The 13,069-nt window shown below is 35.7% G+C and overlaps 1 protein-coding gene across 6 annotated transcripts in view; it reads left to right on the top strand.

Moving 5' to 3' along the window:
* LOC129242626 (extracellular sulfatase SULF-1 homolog) overlaps positions 1-13,069 on the top strand; it is a 283,861-nt gene that overhangs the window by 189,540 nt on the left and 81,252 nt on the right. The window contains exon 5 of one of the 6 annotated variants that reach the window (XM_054879392.1): positions 6,015-6,111. The exons of the other annotated variants lie outside the window; for them this stretch is intronic. The gene's annotated coding sequence lies outside the window, so the exon portion shown is untranslated. The remainder of the gene's footprint in view (positions 1-6,014; positions 6,112-13,069) is intronic. 6 annotated transcript variants of the gene reach the window in all.

Below are 13,069 nucleotides of genomic sequence, written 5' to 3'. Positions count from 1 at the left end.
GGGCAGAGAGTAAAAGTGAATTGCAATTAAATTCGAATGCAACCATTTGTCAGTAAATCAATATTTTGTTGGGAAGCTCTAAAAAAGTTGATGGGAAATAAAATTTGTGACATAAAAAATTTACCAAAGCACTCATAATCAGGGCAGAAAAAATAAGCAAAAACCAAAAAAAAAATTAGGAAAAAAATCAAATATTAACAAAAACAAGAAAACAATTTGAAGCGCTTAGATAAGCACGAAAACGTTGGTAAATGCTTGCGAAAATATTTTTGAAAAACAACAAAAAATTGTTAGTGCAGTATTGTACTGAAATGGTATGTTAAAACAAAACAGAAACAGGTGGTAAGCGCTAGTGATGTAAATCCAGCGATCCCGGTAATTTTAAGTTATTTCATCAGCTACGTGCTCGCTAAAATATTATTAAATGCATATAAGTTCAACTGTTCTCTTTTGTTTTGCATCTAAATAAATAAAAAAGTATATTCAGAACTCATTTTTTCTTTTGTGACAAATTTTACAATGCAAATGGCGAGCACAAATTCGCAGAAAAAAGTTACGTTATTTTTGCTTCTACTCAAAAACTATGCTCAGTTTCGTGGCAAATTTCGCTTGTTACCAATGGAGTGGGGAGTTAAGGAAAATCGCATTGCATTACAAAAGTGTGGTAAAAGTACAAGTAAGATTCACGAATTGCTGAAAATCTTAATATTGCAAGAATGTTTGTTTACCGCTCGATCAATCATTGTGCCAAACGTCCGAAGTGACAGTCAGAAAAAGAAGTGGTCGTCCTCGCGCGCTTCGAACCAGCCATAGAAGCCGTTCGAGAAAGAATTCGCAGAAATCCCCTTAGAAAGCGGAAAATCATGTCCGAGAAATTAATGTATCGACCAGATCCATATCAAGACTAATCAGAAATGATCTCCACATGAAAGCCTTACGTCGCTAAACTGGCCATCTTTTGACAACGCGCTTGAAGAACGTTACACTCGACAGATGCAAGCAGCGTCTTTGGTGCCACGCGGTTAACGGCCATTAAAATATTCTTTTCACAGATAAGAAAATGTTCACTGTTGAAAAAGTTTTTAATAAGAAAAACGACAAAATCTATGTTAAAACTTCTAAGACGCAAAAAATGTCCCAAGGGTTCAGCGTGGCCATCATGCAGCCTCCGTAATGGTTTTTGGGAAGTGTCTTCTAAAGACGTTACATCTATTCGTTTCTGCGAAAAAGTGGCTAAGACCGGGCAAAAGTTTACCAAGAGGATGTCTTAGCAAGGGGTAATGAAACATTTGAGCGGTACTCTCTTCAATGGAGAGCGTTGGATCTTCCAGCAAGATTCCGTCCCAACCCATAAGGCAAAAACTACCCAGCAGTTGTTAAAAAACAATACTCCTGAGTTCATAGCCGCGGAAGATTGGTCGTCTGGAAGTCAAGATCTAAATCCATTGTACTACAGTTGTGGTCAAAACTGGAGAAAATGGTCTATCGAAGGCCTCACAGAAATTTGAGAGTCTCAAACAATATTTGGTTTTTGATTGTCGACAATATTTATGGAAATTTTTAGTTTATTTGAAATGCTTATTAATATATGTAAGCCAAGTTGCATTGATAGCGGTTTTAGAATCAGCAGAAGTAATTCTGCTACACTTTAAGGCCGCATTGAATGCTATAATGCTATATAATGCGGACATTAAGAGTATGTTATGTTATGTTATGTTATGTTATATTATGTTATGTTATGTTATGTTATGTTATGTTATGTTATGTTATGTTATGTTATGTTATGTTATGTTATGTTATGTTATGTTATGTTATGTTATGTTATGTTATGTTATGTTATGTTATGTTATGTTATGTTATGTTATGTTATGTTATGTTATGTTATGTTATGTTATGTTATGTTATGTTATGTTATGTTATGTTATGTTATGTTATGTTATGTTATGTTATGTTATGTTATGTTATGTTATGTTATGTTATGTTATGTTATGTTATGTTATGTTATGTTATGTTATGTTATGTTATGTTATGTTATGTTATGTTATGTTATGTTATGTTATGTTATGTTATGTTATGTTATGTTATGTTATGTTATGTTATGTTATGTTATGTTATGTTATGTTATGTTATGTTATGTTATGTTATGTTATGTTATGTTATGTTATGTTATGTTATGTTATGTTATGTTATGTTATGTTATGTTATGTTATGTTATGTTATGTTATGTTATGTTATGTTATGTTATGTTATGTTATGTTATGTTATGTTATGTTATGTTATGTTATGTTATGTTATGTTATGTTATGTTATGTTATGTTATGTTATGTTATGTTATGTTATGTTATGTTATGTTATGTTATGTTATGTTATGTTATGTTATGTTATGTTATGTTATGTTATGTTATGTTATGTTATGTTATGTTATGTTATGTTATGTTAGGTTATGTTGTGTTGTGTTATGTTATGTTATGTTATATTATGTTATGTTATGTTATGTTATGTTATGTTATGTTATGTTATGTTATGTTATGTTATGTTATGATATGTTATGTAAGTATGACAAAACTCGTAATTTCTGCTAATTTTATACATACATTCTAAATATGTCCTGAGGATCTAAAAATACCTTTTTTTTAATGCCTTCTGTAGGTGGCGCTTTGATATTCTCCGAAAAATCGAAATATCATAATAAATATCATAATTAATAATATAGAACCTTCAATTTTAAATGGAAAATTTAAAGCAGATTTGCGCTGCTTACCATTGATTTCAATGTCTATTCCATTTGAGTTCAAACACTTGCCCTTTTTGGTGCGACTCGCATTTTCAATGATCATTAATAAAACAGAAGGACTGTCACTGAAAGTTCGTGGACTAAATCTATTAAGTTCGTGCTGCTCAAACGGACAGCTGTGCTCACAATTTGGAAAACTTTCTATTTTTCGGAATGCATCAAACAGGAAAAAAATTATTTTGTGCATTTTTCCTTCTCTTCGAGAGGTATTGCAACACTTGACAGATACGAAATAGTTTACGAGTATTTATGACACACGTTCGTATTTTTTTAATTTGAAATGACGGCTTACGAATATATAGATGCTTATAGATATATGAATATATGTACATATGTATGTATACATGAAATATTAGCACAGACGTGCTCTGTTAGGAGTCTGGCCGAGCATCTTAATCAATTTGTGGTGCGCGCTTTGATGTTTTCGTACAATTCGGTGGCCTCGAATTTTATGCCGTCTTGATTTGCTTAGTGTCTGCCGAGAGCCAATGGCTATTAAAATAAATTTTCTATAATTTGAAGTTTCATGTCACCGCTGTGCATCTAATCCAGTTCCAATCGAAATGTAGTCATGCCGCTCGTATACGGCAACTCAATCTTGTTTGCAACAGCGCAAACGTCAACTCACTCATTGCAATTGCATTTCTTTATTTTAAAAGTGATTGACATTTTCTCAAATTTTGATGACAAGTCCGTCGCAAATAACGCAACATATTCAAAAAATATCTCAAAGCGCGAAATGAGGAAGAGCACGAAATTGTAAGTTGCATAAGAAAAAATATGAAAATAAATATGTCAAAATATAGAAATAAATACTAAATAACAAAAGCTGTGTGTGAGGTTTTCACGACTTCGTTTTTTTCCGGGTCCGGTAATCCGAAGTGTAACCAATTAAAAAGGCCATAAATTTAGTTTGGAAAATTACTTTTATTCATTTACAAAAAAAAATGTGTGAAAATAATACAAAATTAAGAATCAGTTTACTTTTGCTCGAGATGACCACCTTTTGCTTTGCTTGAGACGGTCCAGAAACGAATCGCAAGCTGCCCGAATGTGACTTTTGGCACTGGCTTTTTTCAGCACTTCGAGACTGGTGAATCTTTTAGTTCAGCCCCTCTCTCCAAAATGGCCCAAAGAGAATAATTTGCGACTGTTGAATTTGAGAGCCATTGTGTGGACGTTATGAAGTTCGGAAGGTGGTTTTTTAACCATTCTTGGTTCACTCGAACAACGGTGCCGAATCCTGATGAAACACTCATGGTCTGCCACCGAAATGTATGTCTGCCCACGTCTTCAAAGCAACCTCCAGAATACTTTCCCGATAATATTTCACATTTATCTTGACGCCAGGCTCGATAAAAACGATTGGTGAGCACCGATCTGTCGTTGAAGTGGCCCAAACCATTACTTGTGTCGGATGCTGCCTCCTGGTGCCCAATCTACGACTCATATTCTCGTATGAACGTTCGCTCAAATAAACCCTATCGTTTTGAGAGGTTACGAATTGCTCAATTTGAAAAATTTGTACGGAAATTGACCGCTTTCGGCTAAGCGAAGCAACTCCTTCTCTCTCTCAAGTCCGACTTGTTGCTGCTTTGGTGTAAGATCTTGCACCTTTTGGATCTTTTAAGGCTTGACTTTGAGATCATTTTTTAGTATGCGGTGGAGGCTATGGTTAGATATTTTTAGTTCTTTCGCCATTTGATTAGCACTTTCTCGGGGTTTTCGCTCAAATCGCCTCTTCACGTTTTGAACCATTTCACGTAACGTTGCAGTCTTTTGATGGCCACCTCCGTAACGTTTCGCGATGCTACTCTGGAGTGTCATTTAGCCAACTAAGAGATAGCTGATGCCCGTACAGTCTGAAATCGGTTACAGTTCGAGTGCTGTACCCTGTATACCACTTGGACACTTAATAATACAAAAATCCAATTGGATATAAAACTGCATACTGAAATTTTTTCCAGAAATTCTGATTCAAAAGTTTGATGAAAATGTGTTTAAACATTTTTTTAATTTAATTTTTTTTTATAATTTTAGCTGCTATATTAACTATGTTAAATAGTCAAAACCTTGCCTTATGTCGCGCTGCTATTATTTTGAACACAGGTGTGTAGGCATAAGCATTTCAAAAGCACTTTCGCACCTTTGTGTAAAATATCCAGCTTCCATGGCATGCAGGCTGTTACTTTTCCGCATTGCGCGTTTTTTGTTTCGTTTTATCATTCGATAATCAAAGGAGAATAAATAATGAAAAATGGGTTTATTGCAGCTGTAGTTGCCATTAAATAGTCGTCAGCTCGCAACTACGCGCTTCATTAAAAAAATAAAAATTTTAAATAGAAACGCGAAAAAAGAATAAAATAAACGTCCATTGCTAAAAATACAGACCTAAAATTTCAATGAAAATAAAATGCAGCCGCTTGCTTGGCAACTTGTCAATTCGACTTATTTTCATTATCTTCCTCCAGTGGGACACTCTTTTCTAACGAAACGAAGAAACGACGGCTCGACGGCTGGACGACTATTGATTACAATTTTAATTGAAGTAGAATCACGTTTGGGATTTACGAAAATCCGTATACGATTTTTTTCTCTCTTTAATTATAGTTTCTCTCGTTTTGCGCTGTTGCCAAAAAACTTGCCGGCTGCATTGATTGGTTGGCAGCTGCAGCAAGAGGTCAAGTTTGTTGGATTTCTTGGAAAAACTTTAATGATAGTGGAATGCATAGCTGCAGAGCATCCAAATGAATAAGCCAAATGGCGGCAAATTCGTACATAAATAAAACAAAAAGGCAACTGTATAAGAGGGTGGCCCACATATTTTGTACGAGAAAAATCGCTACGCTTTGAAAATTAAAAAAAAAAAAAAAAAATAATTGGCGCGTACACTTCTGTTAGGTGTTTGGCCGAGCTCCTCCTCCTATTTGTGGTGTGCGTCTTGATGTTGTTCCACAAATGGAGGGACCTACAGTTTCAAGCCGACTCCGAACGGCAGATATTTTTATGAGGAGCTTTTTCATGGCAGAAATACACTCGGAGGTTTGCCGTTGCCTGCCGAAAATTATTAACCCCATAATAATTACGTGGTCTGCGATCATGAACCACCTATTTTGTTGTTCATAGACTTTATAAATAAAAAATAAATAAAAAAATTAGTAAATAAGTAAATAAAAAAAAATAAAAAAAAAAGTATTAACTTCTCACTTTTTTCTTTAAGCTTGATAAACTTCTCAATTGCTGCTACTACTGTGATCTCATAACCAGTGCTGGGCTTAGATGTGCTTAGGGCGAATGGTTTAAAATTTTAAGAAGAGGTAGACCTTGTTTTAGAAAGCGTCTGAGCAGCAAATCTCGGATTAAAGTGATGAAACTTCAGAGAATGATTCAGGTATATACAGCCCTCGAAAAAAACTATAGCACCGCAGTTTTTTGACCAGTTTTTGACCTCTTTTATTTTGCTTTTTATTAATTTTGATTAATTTTTTGTAAAAATATAACATAAATGAAAGTTTCAAACCATGTACAAAATTTATAAAGATTCGAAAAATATTTATAAAAATTTCAAACATTTTAATCAGAGTTTATAAGAAGGCATTGCGCAGTTTTATGGCCCACTAAATTTTAGTACATAAAACCACAATTTAAAGTACAAATATAAAGAAAATCCTGCTAATTTTTTATAATTCAAAGTGACTCAAATGGGTAATTGAGTTTTGATAATTTTTTTCGCTGCCGATGTTGCACATTTTCTCCATATAAAAAAGACGTGCTTTCGAGAATTTCTATACACTTTTACGTGTATGTTTTCGTTTTTTGATGGGAGTTGTCGTTATTCTTTGCTATAAAAAAATGGGTTTACTCATTGCTTTTAATAGACAGAAATAATTATTTAATAAAATGTAAGAGTGTTGCTAAAAAAATAAATGCATTTCATTCTTTTCGACTTTAATTTAAATTTAGATAAATTTCGCCTCAAAATCTAATTCAGTTAATTGGTTTTTTTTTGTCTTTATTTTAAATTTAGAGAAATTTCGCGTCAAAATCTAACATTTGATTGCATTTATTTTTTTTATTCGAATTTAATTTTTTTGTTGTCTTTATTTTCAATTTAGGGACATTTGCCTTGAAAATCCAATCCTTTTTGTTGAGTCAATTTTATTTTTTTCTTTATTTTAAATTTAGAGAGTTTTCGCCTCAAAAGCGCACCCTTGGGGTTGAGTTAATCTCTTTTTTGGTCTTTATTTTAAATTTGAAGAAAGTTCGCTTAAAATCCTTTTGGATGAGTCTATTCTTTTGTTTCCTTTATTTTAAATTTAGAAAAATTTCACCTCAAAATCTTACTTTTTGGCTGAGTTTATTTTATTTTTTTTAATATTTACTTTAAATTTAGGGAAATATCGCCTCAAAATCGAGTCCTTGCGATTCAGAAAAGTAATAAAATTCGTTTCAAGACATAAAAGGCCACGATCATAGACCAGGTAACGGTTCATATAGCAATACATGCTCTAACTTTCCTAGGGCTAACTTGAAGCGTGCTTATATAAATATTGCGAAAAAAGGCTTTTTCGCATATAAAATGCAAACGAAACTTCATAGACTTTGTGACACTATTAATAAAAATTTAAAAATTAAAATATAAGTGACTTTCCTTCTTCGTAACAAAAATGTCGTATTCGACTCTGTTTTGGACCACCCTACTGTGCATGCGTTTGTTAAGTTAGAATAATAAACATCTTGGCAATTCATTGGCAAAATTTTGCAGCTGGCTTCATCAAGCATGAAAGTGCGTGCTTGTGTGGCTATCGCTTCACCCTCAGATCGAACAGCGAGCCTATTGACCCAAGTTTTAACCCATTGTCGTCTATGTTTATTCAAAAAGCAGATACTAAAATTTGCATACGTATATTCTGTGTAATATAATATTATATTTTAGGATAGTCGGTATATTTTCTTCACATTCCAAAATTTAATATAGTAAACAGGTATGGAATAACCGAAATTTAAAAATGTCCTGAAATATTATATATTTGATGCCTTCTGAAGTGCATTTTACGTTCGCTGAACTAAATTTAATACTTTCCGAAATAAAGCTATCTAACCTTAGTGCAATTGTACTATTCTGATTTATATTTCACGATTCCGATAACACTTTTTCTGCAGGTTGATTGAATCCACATAGATTAGAACCAGTAATCGGAATCAGTTCTGCAAGAATCATGAATTGGATCAGGGATTATGTTTGCAATTTACTTAAAGAGCGATGGTCCAGTCTATAATGCTGCAGAACTGCAAAGTGTTTTGGGATAAGCCCGAACAGAAAACTGTGAACTTTCTTCCCAAACTTAGTAGAAAAGGCGTTTGGTTGATGGTCAGTATTATTAAAGGTTATAACCCACGGGATTAGCCTGTGACCACCATTGGAATCATTGAGAGCCCGATTTGTCTGTCTTGCTTATAGAAGGCGGATAGCAGTAATCATTTTCTCTGTGCGTGTCCTGCCTTTGTTAAAGGAATGCTACGAATTTTGGGTTGCGTAGAATTCTTTCTCTCAAACTGGAGGATATTTTCAGATTTGCCAAATAATCTGTGAAATTGTCACAGAAGTAGCTCTGTCTCTATTCTATCGTATCTTTTTCTCTCTGGTACTTCTCTCCTTTCCTCCTTGACTATCTACCCTTTTACTTTCCACAGCTTTGAATAAATTGGGTTTTTTAGCCTGAGTGTATAAGGAATTACCATTCTCTCAGTGTTTCTTGGCTCGCCTTTTCCAAATCGCAATTTCAATTTCGAACTGCACATCGATGGGTCTTAGAGTGTAAAAGTAAGGGTACGAGCATTGAAAATCAATCACGTAGGGCTGTCCAAAAAGTGCAACACCACCAGAGTTCTAAGTTTGCCTAAGCGGGAAATTGTTGATACCAGAGGTAACTCAGATGAACGAGTACTCCATATTTTACATGAAAATTTACATATGGAAAGGTTTTTCGGAAAGTTAGTGTCGCAATTGCTAACAATTCAAAAAAAAAAGCTGTGGAATATACATACTTCAGAGCGTCCAGAAATTCATAACAACGACGGTATAAAATTATTGGAGGATCTTTGGAATATGTGTAAATTTTTTTTTTGCTTTTACTTACTTTTAAAACAATCAGTAATTTGAAGTACATTTACGCTTTCTGAAGTACGGTTCGGAAATCTGTAGTGGAAACTACCCTCTCGTCTGCTATCAGACCTATTTTTTTCTAATATAATATTTAAGAATCTAAACTTATCTTGTCTTTCACAAAGTACTTCTCTACAAATGGCGACTTTTTTCCATGCTAGTAGACATCAAAGCAAAAAAAAAATAAATCTTGAAGTAAAGTTAATTCTAATATGGAGAGGCAGATCTGTGTGTGTGTATGCAGCAACAATAAAGCTGCGCTAATGGGCTTAGGCGGCCCTCAAACACTTCATGATTAGATGAGTCGTCCTGTAAATCCAGGCTGAACTAAGTCGGTAGACATCATATTCTGATGCTAACATGGGTCCCAGGACCCGTGGGTATCGCGGGTAGCGAGACCTCTGACTCTTTAGATAAGATAGGCTCTGAGGCCTGCTTCCTTGACCCAGAGCTCATTCTGCCACTCCCTTATGCAGGCATCAAAGTCACAGTTAACAAACAGGAAACTTCAACTCACAAGCGAGCTTGGCAGGCTGAGAGAAGCTGCAGATGGATACAACTGATGCTACCTATCATGTCCGATCCTCCTTGCGTTAAGCAGAAGCGGCTGTAGGCAGCTGATTTGACTGATGACGGACCACTTTCTGTGGGTGAAGCACATAGGAAAGGTAGGCATCTCAGACAGTGTACTCTGCTCTGCATGTAAAGAGGAGGATGAGACGGTGGAACACTTTCTGCACGTCTTTGGTAGTGACGTGTTAAGAAGCGACCACCTTGGCTCCTTAGCACCACATGATCTACTTAGATTTCTTCGGAGATCGGGTAGAATTGAGGAAAATTAAAAAGGGAAACCGAGTGCTGTACAATGGACTTAATGTACTTGCTAGTTGTTCTGACAAAAAACAAATATGGTTTTGACATCAAGTCGCGAGTTGCAGGTTCCCTTTGAAGACCAACACTGCAGTTCATTAGATGCATTGTAGTACAGTATGTCCAGGGCTTAAAGAACGTCTCTCCAAAAAATGTATGAAGAAAATGCATTCTTAATGTTTTACACAGCGAATTAACTCTGTAATGTATCCATAAGAATAGAGGAGTGTTTCGGTCTACCATCACACTGTTCCTTGCGAAGGTCCTTAGAGGACATTTGTTTTTGTAGTTAGATAGGTCCTTGTATTATTATTATCCTTAGTAGAATTAAAAATTTAACTTGCCAACCTGCGCACAATGGGTTAAGCATTTGGCAGAGAGTTGAACATCTCATTAAAGCAATTCACTTGCCATGTTCTTATTCTTGTTCTTCCACGAGGTTTTATTAGTTTCGTATTCCGTTGGGTCTTTCACATTCCTTACGCTTTGGTGTGGCATCTTCTGGTTGCACTTTTCGAAATATTTGCCGCGTCTACTCTATTAGCTCCATCCATCCCCAACTTCAGCGCCAAGGTTGCTGCTTATCTGTGTTCTTGTTCTTCTTCTAGCACTTTTGCACTTCTTATCGTTGCTGTGCGACGGTGATGCTTTGTTGGTGCCGCCGTTCGTCTGTATGCGCAGCATGACCGGCCGAAACAAAAGTCGCTCACCTTGGACTAAATTTAAGCGTTTTTTGCAGTGACGGACTGCACATATCCATACATACTTATTTATGTACATACCCCATAGGGAAATCCACTCGTTAACAATTTTTTTTTTTTTTTTTTTTTATATGTATACTTTTATTTGCAATCTATCTTGACGACAATAAGCAAATGTTATAATTTTTGCAATCTTAACCTAGGTACTTAACAGAAATGGTTTAGTCTCCACTGAGACTAACCGTTATATGCCATTTTATGTTAGGATATTTTATATTATTTATTTGATAAATCTAGTATATGGAATCGTTTTAGTCGTCGTATACTTTGACTATTATCTAACAGATTTATAGCTAGGGTATTACAATGATTTTCGAGTCGATTAATATACTTTTTGCTGTATTTTTTTATCTCTTCTTTAACATAAGGAATATTGAGGTCTTTATGTATCTCCTCATTTTTCACAAACCAAGGAGCACCTGTTATTAGTCTTAGAGTTTTTGACTGGTAACGTTGGACTATTTCCACATTGGAGTGGCTTGCTGTTCCCCAGAGTTGTAAAGCGTAAGTCCAAATCGGTTTTAAGATTGCTTTATAGATTCTTACTTTATTTTCCAGGCTTAGCTGCGATTTTTTACTAAAAAGCCAATACGTCTTTTTTGTTTTTTGGTTAAGTTGCTTCACTTTAGAGTTTATATGTGATCTCCAGGTCAACCTTCTGTCAAGATGTACACCAAGATACTTCACAGTCGTATTTGGTGGTATTTGTGTACCACAAAGATTAACAGGAGGACAGTCTCCTTTTCTAAGAGTGAAAGTTACCTGTGTAGATTTTTGGGGGTTGACCCTAATCCTCCATTTGTGCATCCATTTCTCTACTTCATAAAGCTCTTTCTGTACATTCAGCGACGCTCCTTCTGGGGTCAGGGATGTTGCAATTATAGCTGTATCATCAGCATATGTTAACAATTAAGTGCAGTGGTTGGAAAAAAATAACTCAAAACTTCTTTCATTATACACATAAATATAAATATACTTGGAGAAGTGATGGGAAAACTAAAAAAATAAAAGAGTGTTCGAGAGTGAGTTAAAGTCATAAGACGAACCGTACCGGGACTATTCCGATTTTCTCGGCTTAAGTGCCCAATAGGGTCTGCAGTGTACATTCTCCAGTGCGCGTAGGTGCGGCTGTGAGTGAACATCTTTCTTGGAATAAGCAGCTCCCTATGTAAACGTGTTCTGAAGAACCTTCTCCACGATCAGGTTGTGTGCTGCGTTCGGATGCATCATGGAAAAAAATCATTAACATCGCCTTCTTACGGTAGAATGTATTTGACTTTGGCTTGAAGTCCACGCAAAGAAACTATTGGGTCTTGCTACATCTATTTTAACTGCCGCGAGGGAACATTTTCTGTCGAATTTATTGTAGGTGGGAGACTACGTCGCCAGTAAAAGTCGTTTACTCTGGTGAACTAAAAAGAGTACATTGAAGTTTCACTAGAAAAAATCCCCTAACGAACTGAACTTCATTGACTTTGCGAAACACCCAGGTTTAGCAGAAAAAAATCCTCAAGGCTAAGTGGGCGTAACTTGTTCAAAAAGCCAAATCAATCATTCTATGTTGAACGGATGGTATAATTTCAGTGTCTTCTACGTTAATTTTATCTAAGCATAAAACATCGGTTCATTACCTTGTATTCACGGCTTCCTTGGGGGTTCCACTCAATGACAGCCCTTGTTCAGTCAGCATTTCCTCTGCGCCCCACTTTCTCTTTTGGATCTCTAATAGTATTGGCCTCTGCTGGGTTCTGACTTATAAGTCAGCATTCGAGACAATATTTGGCCAAAATATTATGAGAATTTTTCGAAGGCCGAACCTCCAGAGACTGATATAACGCTGCCTAAATAGCAGAAAGATTGTACATCTTCGAGATCAATAGCATCAATTGAGAAGTTTTGCGTATTTCCTTTTACATGCATGGCTTTGGTTTTGTGGATATTGATTTTCAGGCCGGCTTTCTCAGCTGCTTCTCGTACTGCTTGAATCTTAAAATGTAAAGATAATTGTGGGACAGAAGGCAGTCAGAAATCTGTATAGTCAAGATCCGCTAAGCGCCCTTGCAGTCCCCAAGCAATACCGCCTCCATATGACGAAGAGTTTTTATGACAACGCTCAAAACTATGTTAAAGAGAAGTAGCGACAGAACACATCCTTGTCGTACACCTGCTAATATTTTGATTCTGCCACCCAGTAGTTTCTCATGCATTATCCGACAGCGCGTAAAGTGCCTCGACGAGTTGCATCAATTTCGATGGGACCCTTTGCACTCGAGAGTGTTACGGATAGCGCCGTGACGATATAGAGCGGGGTCTCCAACTTTTCTCAATGGCTCATGAAATGCTTAAAGCGTGCACTGCTGCAAACTCCGTGCATACGACCGCTATGAAATACACACAAAGCATATATGAGCTCTTTTCATAAGAGTGACTCTTTCTAAGAGTCCCCGAACCACTGAGTCTCCGCTCAAAGAATTTATC

This window comes from Anastrepha obliqua, chromosome 1 (genome assembly GCF_027943255.1).
Source record: "Anastrepha obliqua isolate idAnaObli1 chromosome 1, idAnaObli1_1.0, whole genome shotgun sequence".
Classification (NCBI taxonomy): Eukaryota; Metazoa; Arthropoda; class Insecta; order Diptera; family Tephritidae; genus Anastrepha; species Anastrepha obliqua.
Note: the sequence above shows the minus strand (reverse complement) of the source record. Positions and strands in the feature narration are given on the sequence as shown.